General features: G+C 39.3%; 1 protein-coding gene across 3 annotated transcripts in view; it reads left to right on the forward strand.

The window, feature by feature from the left end:
- Positions 1–7,275: 7,275 nt before the first annotated feature.
- The window catches only part of GNB4 (G protein subunit beta 4), a 51,191-nt gene continuing 32,284 nt past the window's right edge, over positions 7,276–26,182 (forward strand). The window contains exons 1-2 of one of the 3 annotated variants that reach the window (XM_074367569.1): positions 7,276–7,437; positions 20,189–20,260. The gene's annotated coding sequence lies outside the window, so the exon portion shown is untranslated. Of the gene's footprint in view, positions 7,438–7,527; positions 8,008–20,188; positions 20,261–26,182 lie in introns of those variants that run through there. The other 2 variants (XM_074367568.1, XM_045511282.2) reach the window with 2 other exon arrangements.

Here is a 26,182-nt window from a genome sequence, read left to right on the forward strand (position 1 = left end):
TCAGTGGTAGAGCACATGCTTAGCATGCACGAGGTCATGGGTTTGATCCTCAGTACCTCCATTAAATAAAAAATAATAACGATAATAAATAATTAAATAAATAAATAAATATTACCTGCCCCCCCAAAAGATATAGTGATAAGACATGAGTTCTCTAGGAGTGAGATTTTGGCATAGAATAATCATATAATTGTAAACCTCTAGATCATACAAAATAATATATTATGCCTTAGACACTGTAATTATGGGCATAATTATAGAAGAGGGAAGGTATATAGAATGTAACTTGAATATATCATACACTTGACCTGAACTGAATTTGCTTTCATTAACAATTAAACTTAACTCTTTTAGATTTATATGGGCTTTCGAAAACATGATTTGAATATCCTGGCCCTCTTAGAGTAGATGGCTAAGAAAATCTGAACTCATAAAACTTTTCTCTTAAATAATCCGTGGAGCAAGCAGGGGCTTTCAAAATCATTCCCTTCATCTCAGAGCTTTGTTCTAAAGAACAGGCTCATTAATGTTTGTTGTTACCGAGAATGCTGTTTCTTCAAACTTTAAATAAAAGTGCTTAGAATAATAGTTGATTTACATATCTCCTATTCATCTTTTTTTTTTTTCTCTTCCTGAGTCTGAAGTCCAGGTTAAGTGGCTTGCTATGAGACCAAAGCAATTGTTTCTGTTGGGAAATTATTAATGTTATTCTATTATCCTTTCTCAGCTTTCATTGCTGAAGGGAAGTGACATATTGTTGACAGCTATCAGAGCTGTTCATGCTTTATTGGAAAGTCATTTGGAGAATTACCATATCATTAATCTCAAATCTCAAAAATGTTTCAAAAACCTCTCAGAGAACTGATAAGATAGGCATGAGATAATATCATTACAATATATTCACTCTTTCTTTTCTAGAGTTCATGCACTGGTTAAAGGGGGAAAGGTCTGGGGGCGGAAATGTCCCCTTAGGGGGATGCAGTATTCATGAAGAGAATACTTACGTAGCTAGTAAGGGCCCCCCCCCATCTGTAGGAAAGGTGACCAGCAAAATCACTTGGAAAGTAGTAGGTCTCTATCAGCAAAGAAGACTCAGTCCCCAGCTGGATTCCTGCCCAGGGCTGGATTGGCTGACCTGCTCAGGAAGTGCTCTGAGAGCCCAGAAAGAGTATCTGGGATAGATTGCATTGTGTTACCTGGTGGGAGTCCAGGCACAGAGGGCCAGGGACAGTCTCCTCAAGTTCTTGGTTCTTGAGTGATACAGAAGGAAGGGACAGAGGAGCCAGTTTGGGGAATAGCACTAACAAAGATGAGGAGGTGAAGAACCTATTCTCAGAAGAGTAAAAGGACTAGGTGGAGAGAAAAGTAAAGTAGAAAAGTAAAGATGAACCTGGAAAAGTAGGTTGGAGTCAGATTATGTAAGGCCTTGCAAGCCAGTGCAAGGCAGGTATATTAAATTCAGTAAGTAATTGGAAACTACTGCAGGTTATCTGGACCAAAAATGAATCTGATCACTGCTGTGTTTTAGGAGAATTAATTTGATAGAAATGCATGAACTGGATCAGGGTTGGGAAAGGCAGGAGACAACATGTATGTGTGATGCTGAAGAAGATACAAAAATAAGCCACTATTATAAGATACCACTACATACTTACGTGAATGGCTAGAATTTTTTTAAAAGCACTGAGAATGTCAAGTGTTGACAAGGACTCAGAGCAACTGGAACTCCTATACATTGCCAGTGAGAGTGATAAATGGGCCTGCCACTCCAGAAAATGATTTGGCAGTTTCTCATAAGGTTAAACATATACTAATCACATAGCCCAGCAATCCCGCTCATGGTTATCTCCTCCAGAGAAATGAAAACATACCTGTTTACCTGTATGTGAGTGTTTACAGAAACTCTGTTCATAATTGCCCCAAACTGGAAAACATCCCAAATGTCGCTGAGTGGGTGGATGGGTAAATAAACTGCAGTCCCACCACACCATGGAATACTACTCAGCAATAAGAAGGAGCAAGGCATTATGCTGAGAGAAAGAAGCCAGTCTCAAAACGTTTCATACAGTATGATTCCGTTTATACAATATTCTCAAAAAGACAAAGCTACAGGGATGGAGACAGATCCACGATTGTTAGGGGTTAGGGAAGGAGGTGAGGGAATAACAACACTAATAATAATAAAGGGACAGCATGAGAAATTTGGGGGGAATGATAGAATTCTTCTGTATCCTGATTGTAGTGATGGTTACATGAATCTGTACATGTGTTTAAAATCATAAAACCATACACCAAAAAAGGTCAATTTTATAGTTTGATGATTTAAAAAATTAAACTAAAAAAGCAAAGCCAAAAAAAAAAAAACTAGCAGGGAAAGCAAGAGATTTTTCATTGTTTGAAGTATCTACTGGACGGAGCACATTAGCATAAATCAAGGTAATGCCAAGTGGGAAGAAGGAGTGGAAAAACAGAATCTTAGAGTGTTAGGCTTACAGATTAATCCAGGGTCAGCGAATATGCTTGTGGCAGATGGTATTTCCAAAAATGGCCACAACTATAGGTGTCAGCCTACATGCTCTTCTAGAACCTTGCTACTCTTCCATCAAGAGGTCTGTGTCCCTATGACCTGAATTTGTGACTGTCTAGACCAAGAAAGGATGCTGGAAGCTACAGTATATGCTTCCTGAAGTTAAGTCATAAAAATGCTATGCACTTCCTCCCAGATCTCTTAGAACCCTGGCTCTTGGAACCCAGCCACTGTAGTGTGCGGAATTCCAAGTAGCTCATGGAAAGGCCTATGTGAAGAGGAACAGAGGTGTCTGCCCACAGCCCTGGCCAATCTTCCAGCCAACAACCAGCACCACAGATTTGCCAGCCATATGACAGAGCCATCTTGATAGTAGAGTCAAACTAGCTGGCACTGCCCAGAGCTGAGCAGTGTGTCAGCCCAGCCTTGCCTAAGTAGGCTATTCATGAGAAACATAAATGATTGCTGTTGTTCTAATCCACAAAGTTGGGGTGGGGGTGCTTGTCACACAGCAATAGATAGCTAATATAATGTTTCTACTCACCAACAGATTAGAGCACCTTCCTGGTGTGGTGCAGGTTGTCCCTGCTATCTGAAAGTAGAGCCTGCCTGGGAATCCATTTGTAAGCCGAAATGGCATAAAGTGAAGAAGTAATTACCTTAGGACTCATCTTGCTAATGGAAGCACAAAATAAATTGAGATAAAGCACAGATGCTCACAGACGCAGTCCAAAGCTACGGCGGCTGGATGCTAAGAGGCTGAGTGTAGTTTCCAGGGAAGGAGCTGAGTGGTATTGCTCTTCCTGCTCCTCTGGGTGTAGGCTGCCTTTAGGAAGGCTGTTGCAAAACAAATGCTGAATGCTATTTTTGCTTTTTGTCTTTTTTTTTTTTCCCATGAAAGTGAAAATCCTCTTTGGATTTCTTTCTGTTAGTAAAAACAGGTTCTAATGTAGGTCTTTCATAAACACGAAGTGGCATAAAGTGAACTGTTGAAAAGGGGAGTGAACTGTTGAAAATGGGATGAGGCTTAGAGAGAAAGAATGCCTAACTGATTAGCCAAGTTATATATTGGCATAGAACTGAGTGATGGTATCACTGCTATTTGCCAATCCTGTTAGAATCCAGCACTCCCATCTTATGTATTGAACAAGACAGAATGCAGCAGGTTGTGATCTGCTCATGATCACACAGATATTTGGTACCAGAGCCAAACCTCCAAATCAGGTCTTCTGATGTGCAGCTTAGTATTCTTCTCACTTTGCCTGTCCCTTCCCAATAACAGATTCCTGAGACCTAAACCACAGGACCTAGAGCAGCAAATACATGCCTGGGTGCTTCTACTTCCCTCCCTACACCTGAGACAGACATCATCAGTCAAGTATAGCACTTCCCTAAGGTCACTGATGTGCATATTGATGATGGACCCAAATTGCCATTGGAGAACCTGAGTACAAAGATGCAAAAGCTATAACTGATTTGTGTTAGGAGTGTCAGAAGAATACAGCAAAGGCCGTCTCAAAATATAAGCTGTGAAAAGAGTTGATATCAAAATGCAATGTGTGTGAGCAAGAGGGAAGGGTTTGGACATGACTGCTCAGGATTAAGGATGTCTGAAATGACACAAAGACTTACTTCTCAGAGTCTACTAAGGAATCACTTCCTACATCCTTGAGGAACTCTAGTGTATAGCTTATCAGAAATTTTCTATTTAATATTTTTGAACTATTTTGTTGTAGCTGGAAGAAAATCTGTTATTTAGTTCCATAAAATATATTGCTTGTATATAATTTGGTCTCATCCTGAATCAAATCCAGTTGGAATGTATACAACACAGATAACAGGGCAGTACTGGAATATTGACCATTTTGACAATTTTGTTCTTCATAATGCACTTGGCATTGTCTGAGAAAGTAGGCTCAGAAAAAATACAGATGATTTCTAGGGTATGAGTTAAAAGCAAAGGTTACAAATCTATGGTACTGTGGATTTTAGAGTAGCTTGCTGAGGACAGGATTCAGATTCATCCAACACAGGACCAAGAGCAGAGCTTCTCTGAACTTAACTATAGGAGAGCAGAACACCCTGCAGAAGCAACTATAAGTAAACTCCCAGAAAAATAATAATTGCTCTTCTCCTCTCTATGATTCTGAGTAGGGCATGTGGGTGGGGTTAGGTATGAAGGTTATTTGAGTAAAAAAAGTAGCCCAGTGCCTTCATTCATTCATTTGTTCACTGAGTACTTGGTATCTGCAAGGTATTCTGTTAAACACTAGGAGGAATAGACAGAGAATTTGTCTTCAAAGGTTCTCCAGCAGGGACCCCACCATCCTCTTTTAATAGAATAGGATTTGTCAACATGGTCCTAATGAGTTAGAAAACTAAACATCACCCAGTGGCACCCGAACACAAGAACACTGGGTTTAATCATTAGAATCAGGATATCATTACAGTTGTCTACATAATTCAGCAGGCTTCAAAGTGTTAATAACACCTCTTTTTTCTTTCTTTGTTTCTCTCTCGCTCTCTTTCTTTCCTTCTCTCTCTTTCTTTTACTTTCTACATGGATTATGTTATCATTTGAAAATTACCAATTGTTGGATCACTTAGATGCATCACTGTACTTTCAGGAAATCATTCCTGGTAATGAAATTCTTTCCATCAGCTCCACTTTCTGATTTGCAATATAGGCTTGTCCTTTAATGACTAAGTGTTCTTTCCAGAAAAAATATGCAGCAGATGTGGCAAAACAGAAATATAATATTCTTGGAAATGGACTAGTTTAGCTAATAATTAAACTTTCCTTTTTTGTACTTGGACTTTAATTCTTCTAGTAATTTCTCTGTTCACAACAAATTCTCAGGAAGGTTGAAGTCATCATTTTGTGTAACTAATTTCAAATCTTTAAATAATGGTCAGTAAGAATTCTTGTACCATCTTTTCAGGTTCTTTTGTGTTTAGAAGCTGTTGACTTATATTTCTCCTAATCTTTTCTGGGATAGAATATCTCAGTACTTTCCACTGGGTTTTCCTAAACACCAGCACAGTTGTTTTTCAATAATCTTAGCCCAACCACCTCTCAAAGACCTATAATAACTGTTAAGTGCCAGTGCACAAGAACAAGACAGAAAAGAATCTAAAAGAAAGTGGGCTTTGGAGTAAATCCAATCTGGATTCCATGTAAAGCTGTGACACTTCTTGTGTAATTCTAGGCAAATTACTTAATCTCACTGAGCCTCAGTTTCCTTGTCTGTAAAATGGGGGTAGAATGCACATTATAAAGTTAGTGTAAGAATTAAGTACATATAAGAAAGCAGCGAGCCTGGTCTATAATAGGATTTCCTTAAATAATAATTTCCCTTTGCTCCCTCCTAAAAATGACAATGATAATGCTCAGGATTTGATCATTAAAACATATAAACAGTTACAGCTACAAACCACTCAGGTCCCAATCAACTTTTCTGACACCAATATGTGTAAGATTTGGCATTTCTCCTCTTTCTTCTTAGTGGAAACAAGCACCCCACAATAAGGAAAATGAAAATTTGGGAATAAAAAGAACCTATAATTTCATCATCCTGGCACCACAGCTGTTTCCTTTTTTGTCATGGTCTGGCGTTTACACAAAACGGTCGCATTTTCTCCACAGCCGCAATCAGGGTGTGCTTATCATGAAGGTACTAAAAGATTTATTCCAGGTGATAGTGGGAAGCTGCTGAAGACGAAATGGAAGGCTGCGGAGGTGTTAAAGTTCTCCTAGGATATTGTTCAAACCTTTCTCCAGCACAGAAACTCCACAAAGAACTCCTCTGCAGTTTTCGTTACCCAGGGCTGTTTCTTTAAATTGTTTGACGTCAGAGAAGGAATGCTATAGCAACAGTCTGTCAAACTGGAATTAACTCAGAAGAAAGATGGAGGTGGGGGAGAGGAAAATTGCTCCCGGGCGGTACTGACTTCAGAGGAAGCAAATTGGGTAGATGCATTCATTTTATGACATTTTAAACATAAAACACGCAGAGAAATGTAGAAAAAGTCGGTTGAGATGCGTGTGATATTTAACTCATGCAGAGATGAGCGACTTGACAGGGTTATCTGGAAGGCCTGGTTTCGTCAGTGACAATGGTAACAATTAACTTCCAAGCATTGTTTATTCAGAGGCAAGCTCTGTGCAAATGTTATCACATTTAATATTTTAGCACCTTTATGAAGCAGGTACACTATCCCTATTTCGCCTATGATGAAACCGAGGCCCCGAGACTGAACGCGGTCACACAACTAGCGACGGTCGAGCTGGCACTACAGGGCAATTTTGTATGACTCTGGGCTTCAGTTTAACTCTCTTACATTTAGAATTCCAGAATGTGAAACCTAAATGAGACCCTGAGGTCTTCTGAATCAGTCCCCTACCCTGCCCACAAGCAAACTGAGGTCTCTGCGGTGCCAGGAAAGAAACTGGCCACACCACTTCGGCGCTACTCAGAAGTGTGCTCCGGCGTCCAGACGCCGCACCAAGAAAATGAAACTGCCCGGGAATTAATGTTTTTCTTCTCCTTCTAGCAGGAAACGAGACAGAAAATAGGAAGCAGAAGCTGCGCGCCGCGCCAGCTGCCTTCGCCCCCCGCCCGGTTGGTGCACGCTCCAGGGCCCGCGCGCCCCCGCGGCGCGTCCCCGCTGGGCCCGCGCGCCTCGTGCCTCGCGCCTCGCGCCTCCAGCCACGTCCCCGCCCCGGCCCCGCGCGCGGCGGAGTTGGCTGCTGGGCGGCGCGGGCCTGGGTGTGGTCGGCGGATCTCCGCGGCGCTGGTCTCGGCGGTGCGCTGCGCTGCGCTCTGCACGCCGGCTCCGCGCGCGAGGGGCTGCCGAGCGCCCAGCGGACCCCCGCACGCCCGGTCAACGCGGGCCCGAGTTCCCTCCAGGTAGGCGGCGGCCGCGCCAGCTACGGCTCGTCGGTGCGCCCCGCGGGGGCATCCCGGGCTTCCCGTAGGGGGCGTGAGGCGCCGCGGGGCCGCCTGGGCGGAATTCGGCCGGGGAGGCGCCGCAGGGCTGGCGACGTCCCTCCTGACTTTGGGACAGGGGGCTCCGGACGGCGGACCCCCCGGGAAGGACGGGACGGGCGCGCCCTGGTGGCGCGCTGCTCTGGCGCGGGGACTCGCCGCTCCTCCACGGCTTCGGGCACTTCCTGGGCCGCTCGGACCGCTTGCTCTGCGGAGCGAGGGAGAGCGTCGTCTCGGCCTCCGGACCCCCGGTTCCTCTCCGCGCACCAAGGCCCCTCCGCGCACTGAAACGCAAGCTCGTGTTTATTCCGAGAATAGCGGTTATTCTGGGCTGCCCAGAAGGGTTATTGAGTGGAGAGCGCTGAGAGCTTATAAAAGTTCTCCACCGAGGGCTAAAAACGAGTCCAGCGGTTTTGTGTTAAATTTATTTTGGAAATGATACGATGCCCAATATTTTTGACGGGAGGAGGAAATTAAGGATTTTGGATATTTGTAAGTTCAGTGGATGGTAAAATGTTTTCCTTTTCTCTACACATTCTTTTCTGCTTCAAAACACAAATGATTGCCTTGTACTTTGATAGTTATTGTTATTCGGTAATGGAAGATAGAATTTCTAAAAGTTTAAAAACAGACTTTTGTTTATCCAAGCAGTATTTTGTTATTTTGCATCTCTCTCTCTCCCACTCTTTCCCTTTCTCTTTTAGTAAAGGGTGTGGAAGCATCTTTCTCCCTCCACAGGCAAAATAGCTCTGTCTGTGGATTAGCAGCACCCTACTGGAAAGTTTTCTTAAGACATTTGGCATTTAATTGTTGATTAGAACGCTTTATTATCGGTCCATCTTTGTATTGCAAACTGAGATTGTGACCTTTAAGTCCGGCTTCTAGAACAGAGATAGAGCACACACTGCTTATTTAAAATAATAGAGGAGTCATTTCTAGTCGGTGAGGAAAATGATGGTCTGTGTATGTAAAGTTGTGTGCTTTGAGACTCCCTGCCATTTCACACTTTTAAGACTCTTCAGTTTGGGGCTTTTGGGTTATTACTGATTCTAGGCTCTGAAGGTTTATGGTATATTTCAGTATTTGGTTAAAGATCGTTTTAAGATTTTCCATGCTACATTTTAGTTTGTGGATGAATTTGAAAGTGAAATAGAAACTTTAAAAAATCTATTTATTGAACGTTTTAATTCTTGCGTACACATTTATAAAATTATAGAATTGATTAACATGGTTTGTGATACATTTAAGTTCATCTCTTTATGAACCATAGGCATTATTTAGGAGGTTATTCTGAGTTGTTGATCCTTGTTAACCTGTAGAATCCATGCTTTTAAATTTTTTCCAGCTTTATTAAGATATAATTGACATATAACACTGTGTAAGTTTAAGGTATACAATTTGATTTGATATACATATAAATTGTAAAATGATTACCACGGTAAGATTAGTTAATACATCCATCACCTCATATAATTACCTTTGTGTGTGTTGGGGGGTGGTACGTATGTTTAAGATCTACTCTTTTAGCAACTTTCAAGTATGCAATACAGAATCGTTAACTATAGTCACCATGTTGTACATTAAATCCCCAGAATTTATTCATCTTAAAACTGGAAGTTTTTACCATTTGATCAACACATCCCCAGAATTGTTACTTTGAAATCATTGGCACTTTAGTATGTCAGCACATATTTTTACACTTTAAAAATAGACTCTGGGACATTTTGAAAATTGAGAATTGGAACTAAGTGTTGGACATTTTTCTGCCCTTACCAAATACTGGCTGAGATGGCGTGATTTCACTGATTTCTTTCAGACATGTTATTGAAGTACACAGACTGTGTTATGTTTTTACCTTGCTAATACAGGTTATTGTATGCATTTATTATAGGAACTATTTATTAAACATTTATTCTGGGCCAGAAGCAATGCTATACATTATTCTATTTATATCTCACATTAACTTGGCAAAGAAGACATCATCTGGTTCTACAGGTAAAGAGACTGTGCCTCTGAGAGGTTAAGTAACTTGCCAGTGGTTATGTAGCTATTAAGTAACTCAGCTGGAATTTAAGGCCAGACATCTCTAAAGTCTGTATTCTTCTCTCTGTGCCACACTGACATGGTACCAGGGCATGAGGAATAACCCTTAGTTACTTGTTAGCATATTTGTAAGTTTTCCAAGACATGCCAGAGATATGGGTTCATTTTTCCAACATGATCATTACTGTCCGTCTGTGTTGTTGTACAGATCCTCATGTCAGCCATTCTTCTCTCACCTGGCTATTCCTGGTTAAATGTTTAGCTCCCTCCCTCTTGCCTGGGCAGAATTTCTCCTACTGACATTAATAGGTAGTGATAGTTTAATTATCCTTCAAAAATAATAACCCCATTTTAATGTGGGTTCTCTAGAGCCATGGATATAACTAATTTGAAATGTCACAAACAGGATGGCAATCTATTTGGGAATGTGGGACCCCTCTGATATATCTCAAATTAAACCAGAAGGTATTTTGATAGGCATTTCCTTATGCAGTTAACCCACCCCTTCTGCATCTTCAATTCCAGTTTCTAGGGAATCATTTACATTATAATACATTCTGTTATGTCTCCCATCTTAAATTTTTTCTTGATCCAGTATTCTGCCCCATTTCTCTGCTCCACATTGACAAAGCATAATTTTTTGATAGAACAAAAATATGAGAGAGATAACCAGAAACTAATTAGTTACCTATAGGGGCTGGGTAGGAGCTGAATAAAAGGACTGGTGGAGGGAATGGCACTGCTCTGATTATACCTGTTTGTTTAGTTTTGAGTTTTGGAAACTTGTTAATGCTTTATATGTTCAAAATGAAATTAACAAGTCTGGGAGAAGAAAACTTCCAAAATTGAATACAAATAGCAACAGATGAATCAACTGTATTTTAATGACTAACATAAGATCTTAGGGAAAAAAATGAATCCAGGTAAGTTTTTAACACAGGACTTCGATTATATACCTTTAATCTAAAGATGAAAAGGACTGCTGAAAAGAAAAATACAAAAAACTTTGAGGTTTGTGTAGTAGGCTGTTATTTATAGTGGTAGAGTTATAGCAATTCTGAAACTATATTGTGTGTGCTGTAGGACTGAGCAAATTCATTGCTATTTTGGGAGCTAGAGTTTTCTCTGTAGGAGAAGGGAAATAAAAATACGAAACAGAAGAAGGCAATGAAGAACTCTGTGGTGTTGGATTGGAATTAGAGTTATCCATATGAACTCATGGTTAAAATACACATACACACATTCATACATACATGCATATAATTCCTAGCTCTGTCTGAGGAAAGGGCCTAGGAGCAGTGACACCCTAGTAGCAGTGAACACAACCAGTGCCCAGGTCTAAATGGCTGGTTCCAGAGCTGAGGAAGGGAAAGCATAAGATCGGCCTAGAACACAAAGTAAGGAAATACTAAAAAAAAAAAAGTATGGGACATGTCAAAAGGACATTGGAACTAGCTTGAATGGCCAAATCTGGGAAAGTCTGAGCACCAAAATGAATAGCGATAGTAACAGGTTATAACCCACTGAATAAAATCAGAATCCGCAAGTTCATAATAAATAAATAAAATAAGGAAAAGGGGAAAGCTCTTCCCAGTAGACTGCCAATAAAAATGTGAAGAAACAATAGAGTTAGAAGAGTCACCAGTTGCAACCATCATGGTGATTTTAATTCAGGCAGGTGTTACCAAAGGAGAAAGTTTGATGGGGAAAAGGATATTAATACAGTTTCTAATGATCTCTCTAGAGATAATGACCAAGGGGGAAGACAGTGACTTCACAGTGGAGAAATCTGGCAGACACAACCTCAACCAAAGTTAGCATCACCAACAGTGGAATAAATATGTCCCTCTTGATGTGCTTGAACAAGGGGCATCATTACTTTTCTGTAGTATTTCTAAAATGCATAACCAAAATCTGATCATGAGGAAACAATTGAGGGACCTCAGTTGAGGATTCTTCTACCAAGTGACTGGCTTTTACTCTTCTAGGATATTAATGCCATGAAAGACAAAGAAAGTCAAGAGGAACTGTTTCAATTTAAAGGAAGTTCAAGAGACCTGCCAATTAAATGCAGTACATAAAATCCTGGATTGGATCTTGGGTTGGAAAATCCAGTTGCTCTAAGAACATTATTGGGACATTGGCAAAATTTGAATATGTACTGAATACTAAATAATAATGTTGCATCAGCGCTAGGTTTCCTGATAATTTGATAATTGTACTGTGTAAGAAAGTGCCCTCGTTCTTAGAAGATACACAGTGAATTATGTAGGAGTAAAGGTTCAAAATATCTTCAGTTTACTCTCAAATGAATAAGCAATAGTAAATATTACATATAGAGAGTAATAGAGCGGATGTGGCAGATGTTAATGATTGGTGAATCTAGGTGAAAGGAATAAGAGTATTTACTAACTTTTTCAATTTTTAAGTTTGAAATTTCAAAAACTGGAAAGTAGAACTTCAAAAAATAATAAAGCTACTTTGAGTCCAAAAGTCTTTCAAGGATTCCATGTGGGCTGCATCTCCTCAACTCCTTGTCTCCCATCTTCTTCTGAACCTACTCCAGAGACTTATCCTTCCTGTGCCCAAGAGCCATTCTTCCCCGTCGTCCCTCACCGGGAGTGTCAGTCTTGCCAAAGTAGCTCTTTCAGCCACATTTGACACAGGTGAGAGAACTCCTTCCTTATAGAAGCATTTTTCCCCTTGGCTGCTGGGACATTGATTTTCGTCCTGCCTCACTGGCTATGGCTTCTTATTCTTCTCTAGCTCAGTAAATGGTATCACCATCCATTGTTCAGTTGTTCAGTTTGAAACTCCAAAGAGTTGTCCTTACTTCCCCTGATTGACTCTTCCAACATCTGTTCCTCCATTGGCAAGTATTATGGGCTCTGACTTAATTATTCCAAATTTGTCTGCCTCTAGTGCAACTACCCTTGTTTTAAACCATCTTGACACAGACTACTGCAGTAGTGCCTAACCGGTCTTTCAGCTTCCAGTCTCTGTCCCGTAGCAGCCAGCGTAAGCTTTAAAAGGTCTGAATCAAGTCAGATTATATCTCTTAGTCATCAGAGCTCATCCCTGTTGGGTAAAATCTGAAGTTTTTATTATGGTCAAGAGGCCTTGGTGATCACATGGTTGGGCTCCTGTCTAGTATCCTCCCTAGGATACTCCCTAGTAGTATCCTCTGCTTTGCTTACTCCCCTCCAGCCTTACTTTCCTCTCTCCTGTTGATTGAGTTTGCCAGGTTGGTTTCTGCCTCAGGACCTTTGCATTGACTGTTCCTTGTGCTTGGCATGTTCTTCCCCCATTGAAGGCATGGCTCATTCACTCCTTTCATTCAGGTCTTTACTTAGATTAATTTATTACCCTCTAATTTCCTAGTCACCCTCTAATTTCTTGCAAGTTTTTTCCCCCTGAACACTTACCTGTACTTGACATTATTACTTATTCACATGCTTTATTATCTTCTAGACGGATGTGGTATGAAGCACCATGACCGCGGGGAAACTTGTTTACTGCTGAATCCCTAGCGCCTGGAATATTCAGGCCTGTGGTTGGAACTCAGATATTTGTTTAATGAATGAATATATGTGTGAATTAATATTTGCCAACTTTCTGGCTGTACTTTATCGAATGCTCTTGCAAATGGAGGATGCTGTCTCAGAGAATCCCATAACTTGAGTGCTGTTTGAAATTTTTTGGTGACACTGCTACAGGTTTCCTGGAAGCTAACAAGTAAGTGATCAGCTTTGTGTTTTGAGACTTCATCTCTTTTTTGTCTGCTCTCTGGTGGAGTAGTAAGTGGAAGGTGAGAGGGTCAATAGGAAGAAACAAAAATGGATGAACTTTGGTCACAAACTGAGTAATTAACTTTTAAATTACAGAGATTTGAAAATTTTAATTTTAGGTAAGCCTCAAAATTAACCATAATAAGACTGGAAAGAAAACAGGCAGTAGTTAGATTTAAAGAGATATCTGGCTTATGATGAAAACTTAAACTTTTTAGCTCCACAATGTTTTGATTACTTAAAATAATTTCTGCCTGAATATACTTCTTTTTTGTAAAATATTTTTAACATTTTTCCATCTTTAGTTCAAAGGCATCTTTTCTCAACTGTAGAAATAATTCCAGCTAACCTTTGTTGACTTTTCCAGTTGTCAGTTAGCATATGCCAGGGGAAAAGCCAGTATTCAAACCCCAAGAGTTGGGTAGTAGAGGCGCCCTCTTAAAGACAGTGCTTCACTACAGCCTTCCTACTGATGTCCTATGGGTGGTACAGTTACCAGAGAATTTCCTTTGGTGCTATAGTTGTGAACAGAAAATTCTCGATAAGTTCACAGCATGTGTTCCTCAATACCATCTTCCTAGTGTGCATTGTTGGAGAGCCTTTTCTTCCAGAATTGCTGGGAACTATATCTTACTTAATCTGTTTTGAAGTAGAAATCACATTAAATGATTTCAACACTTGTACACTATTAACTTGCTAAAATAAAATTTCTCTTAATGTCCGTATTTCATATTTCAGGCAGTATACAGCTTAAATTGTTTTTCCGGTTTTGCCTTTAGCTCTCCAATTGATTTACATTTGTAATTTTTTGTTATATAAAGTTTGATAATGACTGTACTTATATATTCATTCTTACCTCTTCAAAAGATACCATGTTTTTAGAAGCTTTGCTGTCTCTTCATCATCATCTAACTTGTAATATATTTGTAGCTATAGAGAAATTGATAGAATGTGTACACTAAAGTGAAAACACAACTTTGGGAGGGACAAAGATGAGGACAGTGGTCCCTGTGCTCAAAAAGCCAGTAACCTCTGGGCTCTTACATAGGAATTTTTGGTATTTTTGTTATGATGACATTTAACAATGGCTTGACTTTTTTTTTTTCCCCTTCAATTTTTATGAGTTTGCCACCTAAACACCTTTACCCAGGAATTGTTTAACATAAGAAAATTGGGAGTTAACTGTTTGTGAAATTAAAAACCCATTAATGCAGCTTAAGCTGAATGAGGCTTTGTTGTCCAACTGGCATGTGACATAGATTATACACTGTATTTAGAATAATTAACAAGGCTTATAGTGGTTGGTTTTTATAAGGAAACAATTTGAAACATTTTTTGCTGTCTAAACTTCTATAAATTAAATTATACATTTACGTGGAAAAATAGTAGACAGCTGATTACTTAAGGAAGTTGAAATTCATCAACAAAGGATCTTCATTATGTGTTTTGCTTACTAAATGGGCCTCCAGGGAAGCCGTTGGTGGGAAATAAACCTTTTGAAAAATGTGATCTCCTTGTCATTTGGTGTAAAAAGCAAAAGCAGTTGGTATTTAAAAAATTTTAAACTTAGATGTTAGTTTTCATGCTTATATGTTAACCTTTATCTAAGGGAATTAAATTTTATCAACAAGGGGTTTCATTATGTCTATTAATTAGTATGGTGACACTAGGGAAGCTTTTAGGGGGAAAAGAAATTTAAAACCACACAAAGACTCCTCTGTGCCTGTAGATATGAAAGAGAAGGGAAGTGTTGGTATGTAAATTTCCCCCATGGTTATGTGCTAACTAATCTTTTCATGAGGGAGTATCTTTGTATGCTTTCTAGGGATGATGGTGAGACAGGTAGTGAAGGGATGGTGAAGCATCAGGAGTAATGTGTGTTTCCTTCAGGCTGCTGAGGAGGAGTACTGGTGCGTGTGGTCGTAAGTGCAGGATGAAAACATCAATAGGACAATCAGAGCAGTAGAAGAAAACTAAATGTGACTGCAGTGTAAGTAAGTGTCACTAAAAGGGAGCGCACTGTTCAAGCCACCTGGTGAGATCAGCCCCCTGTGACTGAGGGGTTTTGAGGGCGTTAGTGATTGGGGGGAAGCTGGGGATGGAGTTGAGTCCCACATAGCTAGTGTGGGTTATTAATTAGCTGTTGGTCTAAACCAAGACAGCAGTCCCATGACATTTTGGTAAAGAAAGTGTGATCCTGAGTTAGCATTGGTGGATGTTCGTTCATCTCAGACCAACATCACATAAATACACTTGCTTTTTTAATTAGTAAAACCTCCAGAGTTCTATCTTGTGCCTACGCATTGTGGCTCTATGTTAGAAAGAATGAAATCTGTATTGGGAAAAAGACACTGAGTGCTATACTGTTTCTACTTATTATTGATAACTTTTAAAGTATTTTACTTTCATTAAAAGTGGGAACACAGGGAATTATAGCTACTTTTCTATGAATATGTTAATTACACAACGCACATTTTGTGCTGTCAAGCCAGCTCAGCAAATGAGCTAGATCATGATTAGTGCCTGTTAGTTACTCATACAAATTTGTTGGATGAAATTCTAATATCCTCTGTTGTCCTATTTTCACCCTTTAGTGGTGGGATTCATTAAAAAAGTTTTTGGACATAACCGAGTCTGGTAAATTTAAGGTGTTGTTTCTGGTAAGGCAAAAGCAAATTGCATGACTTTAAAGGGTATAAGACTGTGTGACTTAGTGGTATAGAGATGAACCACACATGATCCTATCAAAAAAAATCCAAGAGGTGATAATACTTGAATAGAGTCACATGGGAAAAGACAGGTGCCAAAGTTATGATCTGTCATTTACATAATCATAATTTATTTTCCTAACGTTTGGTTCACAAAGCCTTAGAAATGCTAAAACTAGAGGCGTCTCAGCTTAGAGAAAGTAGTTTGAAGACTAAGTAAAAGGAAATACCCTGCTATTTTACATAGCTGACAGTGATTTTATAGAACTGGTTACTTTAAGAGGTAGTACAGCTAAAAATACAAGCACACTGAAAATGGTTTCAGTGAATTCCAGACAGTGGTTTCAGAATGTATTGCATTAAGTTTAAGGGAGATCCTTAGTATGTTCAGTCACATTCTCATGAAACATTTGGTTTTGGTGATATAACACTCTAAATATGTACCCTATTGTAGCACTTACATCCTAATGTAATTATTCTTACTTACCTTTCTCATGAGAAGATGAACTTTGCTGATTGGGTGGGTCAGTTCCAGTGCCTGGTGCAGGGTAGGTGTTAAATACACATTTGTTGAGTGGAAGAGTAAATCATATGATGATTTGAAGTGACAGTAATGGTGATAATCCTCATTTCTTATGTACATTAGGGCTGTGGATAAAAATAATGGGAAGTGCAGGAAGAAAACTCTTTTTCTGAAAGCTTTCCCAAAATGTTGACTGGAAAAAAGCTAAACCTATTCGTTTAAAGCATCCATTGTATCTCTATATATGTATGTGGGCACTTAAAAAGGATACACTAAATTTAAAACATGTACTCTGCATCAGGGTTTCATGTAGTTCCTGATATTACAGTAATTTTAGGTTTTGTTAGCATTGCCTCAAAGACTTCTTCCCCTTCTTTTCCCTTTTCTTGATTTAGAAGATTATTAAATTTTTTTAATTTAAAAATTAAACTTACTTAAAGAACTTTTGTTTAAACATTTGGCTTTTATAAATGGCAGATAGTCTAAAACACTGCAGATTTCACAGAGATTTAATTTATAACACACAAGTGTAAAAAATGTGTAGGAATGAGACAACAGAATGTATTTACTTTTAGTTCCATGAATTCCTATTCTCTCTTAACATTTTTTTATGCATGACATTTTATTGGGTCATGGAATTTACCATCTTGGTTTACATTTATGCAATGATGACATAGCCTGTTCAGTGACAGAACCCCAGATTATTATATGAAGTGTTCACCCCAAACGGATTTGTTTAATGATACCTGGATAAGAAGCTTGTCTTCCAGATGACTGATTTATGACTTTGTGGGGCTGAACCTCTTGTGCTTTTTGTTAAGTAAACTTGAACACAGATTAAAAAAATAAATAAATGGAAGTCAGTTTTAGCATTTCAGAATCTTGGTTCCTTTTTTAGTTAATTCCGAAGATACACGAAACACTATTTTCTTCGTGGGTGTTTTCTCATAATCTTTGCTACTTTAATAAAGATTAATGCATTTAAGCCTTAAGTTAAAAAATTTGTTTTCAAGTATCTCTCTTTTTAGGTGACATGGGTATTTCAAAATAGAAGATAACTTGGCTTGTAAGTTGTTCTTTCCAGTCCTGTGTTTATTTCATTTTTATATTTCTTAAAGGGCAAAGTGAGACCAAATACAGGTAGATTATTTTGAAGGAGGTATTGACTACCAAAAAAAAAAAAGGAAAAAGAAAAGAAAATGAAGATTTTGCCAGATGCATTGTTTCCCTTGAAGAACGGGAAGATAACACCTGCAATACATCAAGGAATTGTTAATGATTTCTTTGTAAAAAATATCTTGTTGTGAGTGTTGAAATAGGAAATTTATACAGAAACTTCTCTTCTTTTTAATCGCCCCCTTTCTCATTCTCAAGCTGTCCTTCAGAAAAAGATGATTTTAAAAATTTGCACGATTCTGATATAGAAAATAGTTTTGCTCTATTTTAAAACCAGTTGGAGTAGAAATGATTCCTTTCTATAATTGTATGCCATCTAATATCTTTATTTTTAAAGTATCTAGATGTTGTATTTGACCAGGAAGATAATATAAATGCCATTTAGTTTTTTTGTTTTGTTTTTTTTAGGAACTTCTTAATGCGTGAACATATATTCTTGAACTTTCCTCCAAGCAAATAGTTTTAGACAAGAGTTTAGACCTGAGGTTCTCAGATTCCAGGAGGCATCAGAATCACACGGAGTGCTTGTTAAACACAGCTTGCTGGGTTCCGCCCTGAGTTTCTGATTCTTCAGGCCTGGGAAGGGGCCAGAAGTTACACTTCTAAAAGCTTCCTAAGTGGTGCTGATGCTGCTGGTCCTCACCCTTGGAGAACCAATGATGAGGCTATTTGGTTAAATTAGTGGTTATCAACCATGTTTCGTCCCTTACACACCTGACTGATACAACATTAATAATGCCCCAATCTAGGAGTCACAGGCTTTTGGGGTGGGGATGGGCAAGGTGCAGTTGGAGTGAGCCAGATATTGAAATCTTCAGGAGGTGGATGTAGTTTGAGAAAGCCCTTCAAAGATTGGATGTTTTTTCTCCTGTCCTCTCCCCCTTTGAATCTCCCTCTCTCCTCCCAGCTCGTTACAGAGTCCTGGTCTGTAAGTGAGGGTGCATGCGGACAGAGACTGTTCAGGTCCTCTCTCAGCAAACTTAGAGAGCCTCTAGAATCAGGGAGGAAGGCTCAGTGTTTCTCAAGGAGTTGAGAGAAATAAGTGGTTGCATTTCAGCAGAAGTGGGATGCTGAGGCCATGAACAGAATTCTTTCTGGTAATAAATTTATTTTCCCTTTGTATTTAAAGTATTAATGTATTATGCCTGTTGCTCCATCAACAGATAAAGATATCGGCCTGATGATTATATGATTATTTTAGCTTCTTCATTTATTTCCCTTGCTGGGCCAAATTAGCTCTGACTTAAAGTTCCAAGAACGTCTTGTAAATGTGCATGATTTAATCCCTGAAACAATCCCTGGGCATAGATACTAGTGTCTCTACTGCACAGAGGGAGTTGAGGGGCAGAGAAGGTAAACAATTTCTGGCATCACCCCCCAAGTGCAGTCAAACTCCAGCTCTGTTAAGTTGTGTGAACTTGGGTAAGGCTCATACCCTCCATAACATGCAGTTTTCTCATCTGTGAAAGGAAGATGGCTTAGCACTTACCTTCTGTGGTTGATCTGAGGTTGTTCAGTGAGTTGCTGTGAAGAGTTGTGACCAGTGCATGGCACATAGTAAGTGCTCAATAGACGTCATCTCTTGGTTAAATACTGAGTATCTTTTAAAGTTCAGGGGTCATCCAGGAAATCCTCCTCTTACGTATTACAGGGCAAGAAGCTCCTATCCACAATTTGGAGATCCAGAATCCTTTGAAACTGCGGATTTTTTTCATGTTATCATTTTAGTGGGAAAACCTTACGTGATTTGAACTCATTTGGTGCCACAGCCTGACTTGCGCTAACAGGAAACTGCTGCCAGTCTGCTTTCTCCCCACCTAGTTGTGACTATGCCCACCTGTTGCTGCAGAAATACTACTTTTGGATCATGTTGGTGCTGCCCCAGAGTCCAGTTGGGGTGTTTTGAAATATATGATAAATACACCTTTTCAGAATCTGAAAAACCTTTTAAAATTATCATTTTAAAATCTGTGAACTCCCAAATTCTGAAACACATCTGGCCCTTAGGGCTTAGGGCAATAGATTATGGACCTATGTGAGCATGCACTTAAATGTCTGTTTTCCTTCTTAGTCTGCAGACTCCTGGAGAGCTGGGCCTGTGTTTAATCCATGTGTAGGCCCAGTTCTTGGCACATAATAGGCATTCAGTCAGTGTTTGGTGAGAGAATGAACTATGCCAGAACATGCCAGTTAGGTGATGGGAAACAGACTTGAGAGCAGCACCTTATTTTTCCTGGAACGGAGACAAAACAGACTGCCTTCAGTTCACAAGAGGCTGAACTGTGTTACTTTTTGGGCACTTAAAAATGTTCCCTGTAATGAGAAATTTGGTAGCAAATAAAAAAAAAACATTAAAAAGCAAAACTTAATGCCAATACTGTATTGTCAGTACCTCTGACTTCCGTTTTCCTCTGTCACCCACTCGCCCCCCGCAGCTCTGGATTGTTGGCTGACTTCTTGAGAAAGAAAGCCACATGGGAGTATCTGTAATTGGAAGACTACTTGGGGTGGGTAAGCAAGTGTGTTTTTAAATTCCCTGGTGAGAATGATCATAAAAGCTTTAAATACCTCAACTAATTCATTATGAGTTTAGGGTTTTTTTTTTTAAATAAAGTATAGGAATTATGAATCATTATTGCAAAGAGAAAAGCAGAATATTAGAGAATTTAATTGTAAAATAGCAAACTTAAAATTAACTTTTCTGATGAATAGACTTCTTTTAGTAGGCAAAAGTAGTTTATGCTTTAATTTTTAAAGTACAGTTTAAAATGCTTTCATGCCTACATGAGCTTTCATGATCTGTATGAAAATTATTAGTAGCTAAGAAACACTCGTATGGCTTTGTCTCATATAGATTAAAATAGCTGTTCACTAGCACAGCGGTATAATTGTACAGGCTACATAATGCCTTGTTTTAGTAAATTCTGTGGACATTTTAAGAAGTAGAGAGAGAAGGCTGTTTGAATTATGCAACTGTGTTTTTTTCTGTTTTATTTAGTAAATTGGCTTGAGTACAATGGCTCATTTTGATATTTGTAACTGGTACAGCTGAACTTCTAAAATGATAACTCATATGCTGCTTTCTACTCAGCTAACAATGCTTTCACTATATGATCAAGTTATTTAAAATGTGTTAAACGAATCAAATATTCATGTTGAAAAAGAACTTAGTCAAGAAGTTCTAGTAATTGAAAGAACGCTATGGTTATATCAAATTAATTTCCATTAAATTATTAGTTTAAAATGGCATTAGTCAGTAATTTCAGTTATCACTTCAGGGAGTGTGAGGAACAGCTTCAATTTGATCTTGACTAAAAATCGCTGTCGGTGAAATTCACACTGTACCCTTCTGATGATTTTTTTTTTTTTTTTTTTTTTGGTAAAAACAGGTAGAAATGGCTCATATTGCATACTCCTCTTTGTCTTTCCTTCCTCCCAGGAGGGAAGAAGTTTCTTAACTAACTGGCTGAAGATAGATCCTGGAAAAACATAAATATTATAGAAATGAATTCGGGTGGGGCAGGGGAGGAGCCTACAGTGATACAGAGAAGGACTAGTCAGTGAAGTCCAAGGAAGACCCAGGAAGTGTGGGGTCATGAAAGCCATTGGAGTAAAGCCTGACCAAGAAGGGAGGATCATTAGCTTTAGCAGAGAGGTCTCATGACGTGCCCTTGCAAGGAGGCAAAGCAGAGTGGTTGAGAGACTGGGTTGCAGAGTCACACACACTTGGATTCAGTTCCCAACTCCACTTCTATTCTTAGGCAAGTTATTTAACTTAAGGCTCGGTTTCTTTTCGTCTCTTTTTTCCATCCCATTACATTTATTTTATGGTTCCCAGTGGACTTAAGGTATGTTAAAAAGTAAACTGAGACATATTTTTAATAATCTTGAGTAAAAATCAGTTTGGATTGGGCAGTGCCAAACCAGAAGTGGTTAGGAGTGCCCCATCACCCACCTCTAGGGGAGGGGGCAAGACTTGTATAGAGAGGAGGAGGAAGTGAAGCAAGGAAATTACTTGATTGGCTGTAGCTTACATGGTTGCCTCATTTGGAAAGCCTGATTGGCTGTGACTGATTGTCCTCAGGGTTTGATTTCTTAACCTTAAGGCATTTACAGCCCTAGGTTATGGTTTGTTTACATAGGCTTCTAAGGTATTAGAATCACCTCAGTCTAATGGCCTCCTTGTTTAATTGAGCAGGTGTAAGAGTCAGATTAATTGTAAATATATTCCTGGATCTATGTATAACTCACTTTTATATTTTTGTATTTGCTTGCTTATTGATAATATATAAACACCTGTAAAGCAAATACCCAACTCAGGAATTTGGAAATTAACAGTCACTTACAGTTGGGTGCTCTTTCCTCCTGTTTATCATTCTCTTGCTTTAAAAAAGTTTTACTGCATATGCATGCATTCCTAAACAATATATTATTGAGTTTTACTTGTTTTTGAGTTTTGTACAGAGTATTATGTTGGTTTGTGTCTTCTGGAACTTGCTTTTTTCCTCTCAGCAGTATTTTTCAGATTCATCTATGTTGTAAACACCTGTAGTGCCTTAGTTTTCACTGCAATATAGTAATTCACTGTGAAAACACTAATTATCCATTCTCCTATTGGTGAGTATTATTTTATTGCTCTTACAAGCAACTATATGAATCTGGCTCTTGAGCACATGTGCTTGAGTTTCTTTAAGGCTTATCTACCCAGAAGTGGAATTAAATTATCAAATTGAAAGGTATACACATCATCACCCTTGTTAGATGTTGCCAGATCACTTCCCAAAGAGCTGTCCCACCAGAATATAAGTTACCTTTTTCTTGCAGCTTTGCCAACTCCTGGATGAGAAAAAAAAAATTCTGTTGCGTAGGTATGGAATTGCTTTTTATTTGCATTTTGCTAATTACTGAGGTTGAGTATCTTTTCATTTGTATATTGTCCTCTCTTGGTTTTCCTGCTTTGATCTGCTATTCATAGCTTTGCACATTTTTCTTTTGGAACATCAGCCTTTTTTAATTATTAGTTTGGAGGAATTGCTTTTAAGTTCTAGGTGCTGTGGACCTAAAACACATAGACTGCCAGATATTTCTCCAGCTTTATTGCAGAGAATTGCAATTCAGGGTCCTCAGCCATGGCAAACCACGTGTAAGTCTTGCAGAGCAAGGAAAGGAGAGCTCTTTTATAGCGAGGAAAAGGAATCTGGGGAGGCTCTGGTAAACAGAGTCCATGGCTTTTCATTGGCTGAGTCCTTGCCAGGGAACGAGTCTTTCTTTTGGGCTCTGTTATGTCACAGGGTGCGAGAGCTCCCTCTTCTGGCCTCCCAACTCTATTTAATTGCATTTCTGTTTATTAATTTAAGTGTGAATCCTTTATTTGAATTTTAGCTTGCAAGCTATCCTTTCCCAATGTGTGGCTTAGTTTTTTTTGTTTTTGTTTTTCTTTTTTTCTCTTTGGGGTAGAAGAAAAACTCTCTTCTCTTCATGCATATGCTGCACGTAGGCAACTGAAGATGCTGGATCTGACAGCTGCTCTTTCTTCTCCTCCTCCATCTTCTTGTATATAGGGATAATTGTGAACATCATCACTGACAGTGTGTGAGTGTGTGGGGGGTGTGCAGTGGGCCACTGGGCTGTTTAGTAAGCCTGGAGGGTGATTCTACTCCCATTTGTTGGAAGCTTTTTTAAAAGGTAGTGTGCTTGATGCCTCTCTATCTTCAGCTTTGGGGCCGATTACCAGGCCTGAGTCCTTAGGAGGAGGTCCACTCAATTTTCTGTTATGCATGTAACCCGTGTAGATGGAAAACCCTAATTCCTGTCTATAATCACTTCCTTTTTTGGTCATTAACTCAGAGAAAGTCTAATCAGGGAATATTTTTTGGTTTACTCCTTTCTCAGGTTGGGGTCTTGATTATTTTAAACTTTAGAGAAGGAATTAATTTTTAAAAAATTGAAGTATAGTTGATTAACATTGTTGTGTTAGTTTCAGGTGTACAGCAAAGTGATTCAGTTATACATGTATATTGTTTTTCAGATTCTTTTCCATTATAGGTTATTCCAAGACAGTGAGTATACTTCCCTGAGCTATACAGTATGCCCCTGTTGTTTATCTGTTTTATATATAGTGGTGTGTATCTATTAATTCCAAACTCCTGATTTATAACCCCCTCACCCCATCAATAGGTTAATTTAGAATGCAGTTAGTCTGCCTGGCTATGCCCAGTGAGTGACTCTTTGTCTTACTCTTTTTTTTTTTTCTCCTGTCCTTACTTTCCATATATTTCTTTTCCCCACATGGAATTCACAAAGCTTTTAATAAAATATTTTGCCACTTTCCTGATTTCTGTCCTTTCCTTCCTTTGGGTACAGAGGACCTGCAGGAAGGCAGGTAGTCTGGTGGCTTTGTTTCCTACCAGCCAGAATAAATGCCTGCAGAGACTTTGCTTCTCTGCTTTTGAGCATGCTGTTAGGTGTATAGTTTGAGGGAGCTACTTACTAAACTATACCTTGTGGAACAGTATTGTTCTCAGGAATTCAAACCCTTTATAGCCATATTAGACACACACAGACCATGTCGATACATATAGTGACCACTTCTTTAGATCCTCTAATTTATTAGCATTTATCATGTTAGGTTTCATCTGGGGGTATCTTGTTGCCTTGTTTTACCCTTATCAGACTCTGAGCTTGTCTGGAAGTAGTTTATAATCTGCTAGTCTCTGCTGGATGCACTTTTGTTGGTATTCTCAGGACTCCATCAATTGTCAGGTGAGAAGAAAACATCAACAGAAAGTCTGTGTGGTCAAAATACTCTTTCTCCTTCGTGAGAAAGAGAACCAGGCATGACTTTCTTTACAGAAGAGAAACCGTTTTTGGCCTAAGCCATTTTGTGATCCAAGCCTGGCCACAATGCTTGCTTTTGAAGATCTCAGTAATTAATGATCTTAAAGGAACAAAAGAAGGCAGGAACAAGTGATTGTTGTCAGGCAAGAGAAGTAACAAGAGCAAAGATAATGTATCAGTTGCAAAGACTCCAGTTTTGTTTCAGTGGTCAAGACTGGCTAATTGGTGGTTGAGAAGGGCTCAGACACCAGCTCTCCTGGAACCTAAGGGATGCTGATGATGACCTTTTCTGACCCTCTTGACTTTAATCAGCTAAAGGTTGGACTCTGTCTGCTGCCAAAAGCCCTTCGTGAACATGCATGTACCCTTAGCTTAAAACTTCCCCAGTTTTGCTCTTCCGGGAGACACTGATTTGGGAAGGATCCCCTGTGTTCTTACTTGCTGCAAGTAGTAAGTCTTTCCTTCTCCCAGTCTTTGGCTTGTGTCTTTTTGATACAGGAAAAAAATGGGGCATGAGAGGATGGCCATGTCCCAGATCTCATCTGAGTCCCTGGGACGTGCCACACTAAATGAAGATCCTTGGCTTCATGCAGGAAAGAATTCAAGAGCAAGCCACAGTAAAATAAAAGTATATTTATTCAGAGAGATGCACACTCCACAGACCAAGTGTAGACCATCTCAGAAGGCCAGAGAGGCCACGAGGCCTGTGTGTGGGTGTTTAGTTTAAAGTAAAAGTAGACACACACTACACGGACAGAGTGCAGTCTGTCTCGTTCAGAAGGGAGAGAGGTGTTGGAGGGTCATTAGTTTTCATCAGCTCGGTTATTTCATATGCCAGCAAATGGGAGGATTATTCCAACCACTTTGGGGAAGGGGTGGGGATTCCCAGGGGTTGGTCCACCACCCACTTTTTGACTTTTCACGATCAGCCTAGGAACTGTCATGGCGCCTGTGGGTGTGTCATTCACTGTGCTAGTACATTACGCTGTACATAATGAAGCCCAATTCTGCCATGTTGGTGTTAATTGCTTTGTCATTCCTTTAATGGTTGTGCTATGCCCCCTTCCTTCCTGTCTCATTTTGGCTCAACACCCACCAGGAAGTGAACCCAGTTTTTGGGTAACACTAATAAGTTTTCATTGAAGAGTGAAACGTTAGTCATCTTTTTAGCAACAGATATGAAAGGTGGGGAGGCAACTTTGACATTTTTCAGAAATCCAAAGAAAGTTTGGAGTTGTTGAGTAGTGGAGGAAAAGTAATTTTCCCTATACCTTTCTGAGTTCTTGACTGAGACCTCCTGTAATAAAAGGTTAACAAGAGAATAACACACAGAAGTTTGTTAATATGTATATCAAGGTATACATGTGATACCCAGGTAAAAATGAGTAACTCCCTGAGGTAGCCCAAGCCACCAGCTTAAATACGATCTTCAGCTAAAGATAAAAAAGAAAGGTATATCAAGGGTTGAGAGTGGAGACCAGTCTTGGGAGGTTACTAAGGAAAGCAGGGGTAAGGTTTGATACTGCAGATTTAAGTCCATGCCTTCTCCATTGATAAAGCTCGTTTAGAGTCATCTAAATTAGTGTCATTTA

The sequence above is a fragment of the Camelus bactrianus genome, chromosome 1, assembly GCF_048773025.1.
Source record: "Camelus bactrianus isolate YW-2024 breed Bactrian camel chromosome 1, ASM4877302v1, whole genome shotgun sequence".
NCBI classification, from domain to species: domain Eukaryota; kingdom Metazoa; phylum Chordata; class Mammalia; order Artiodactyla; family Camelidae; genus Camelus; species Camelus bactrianus.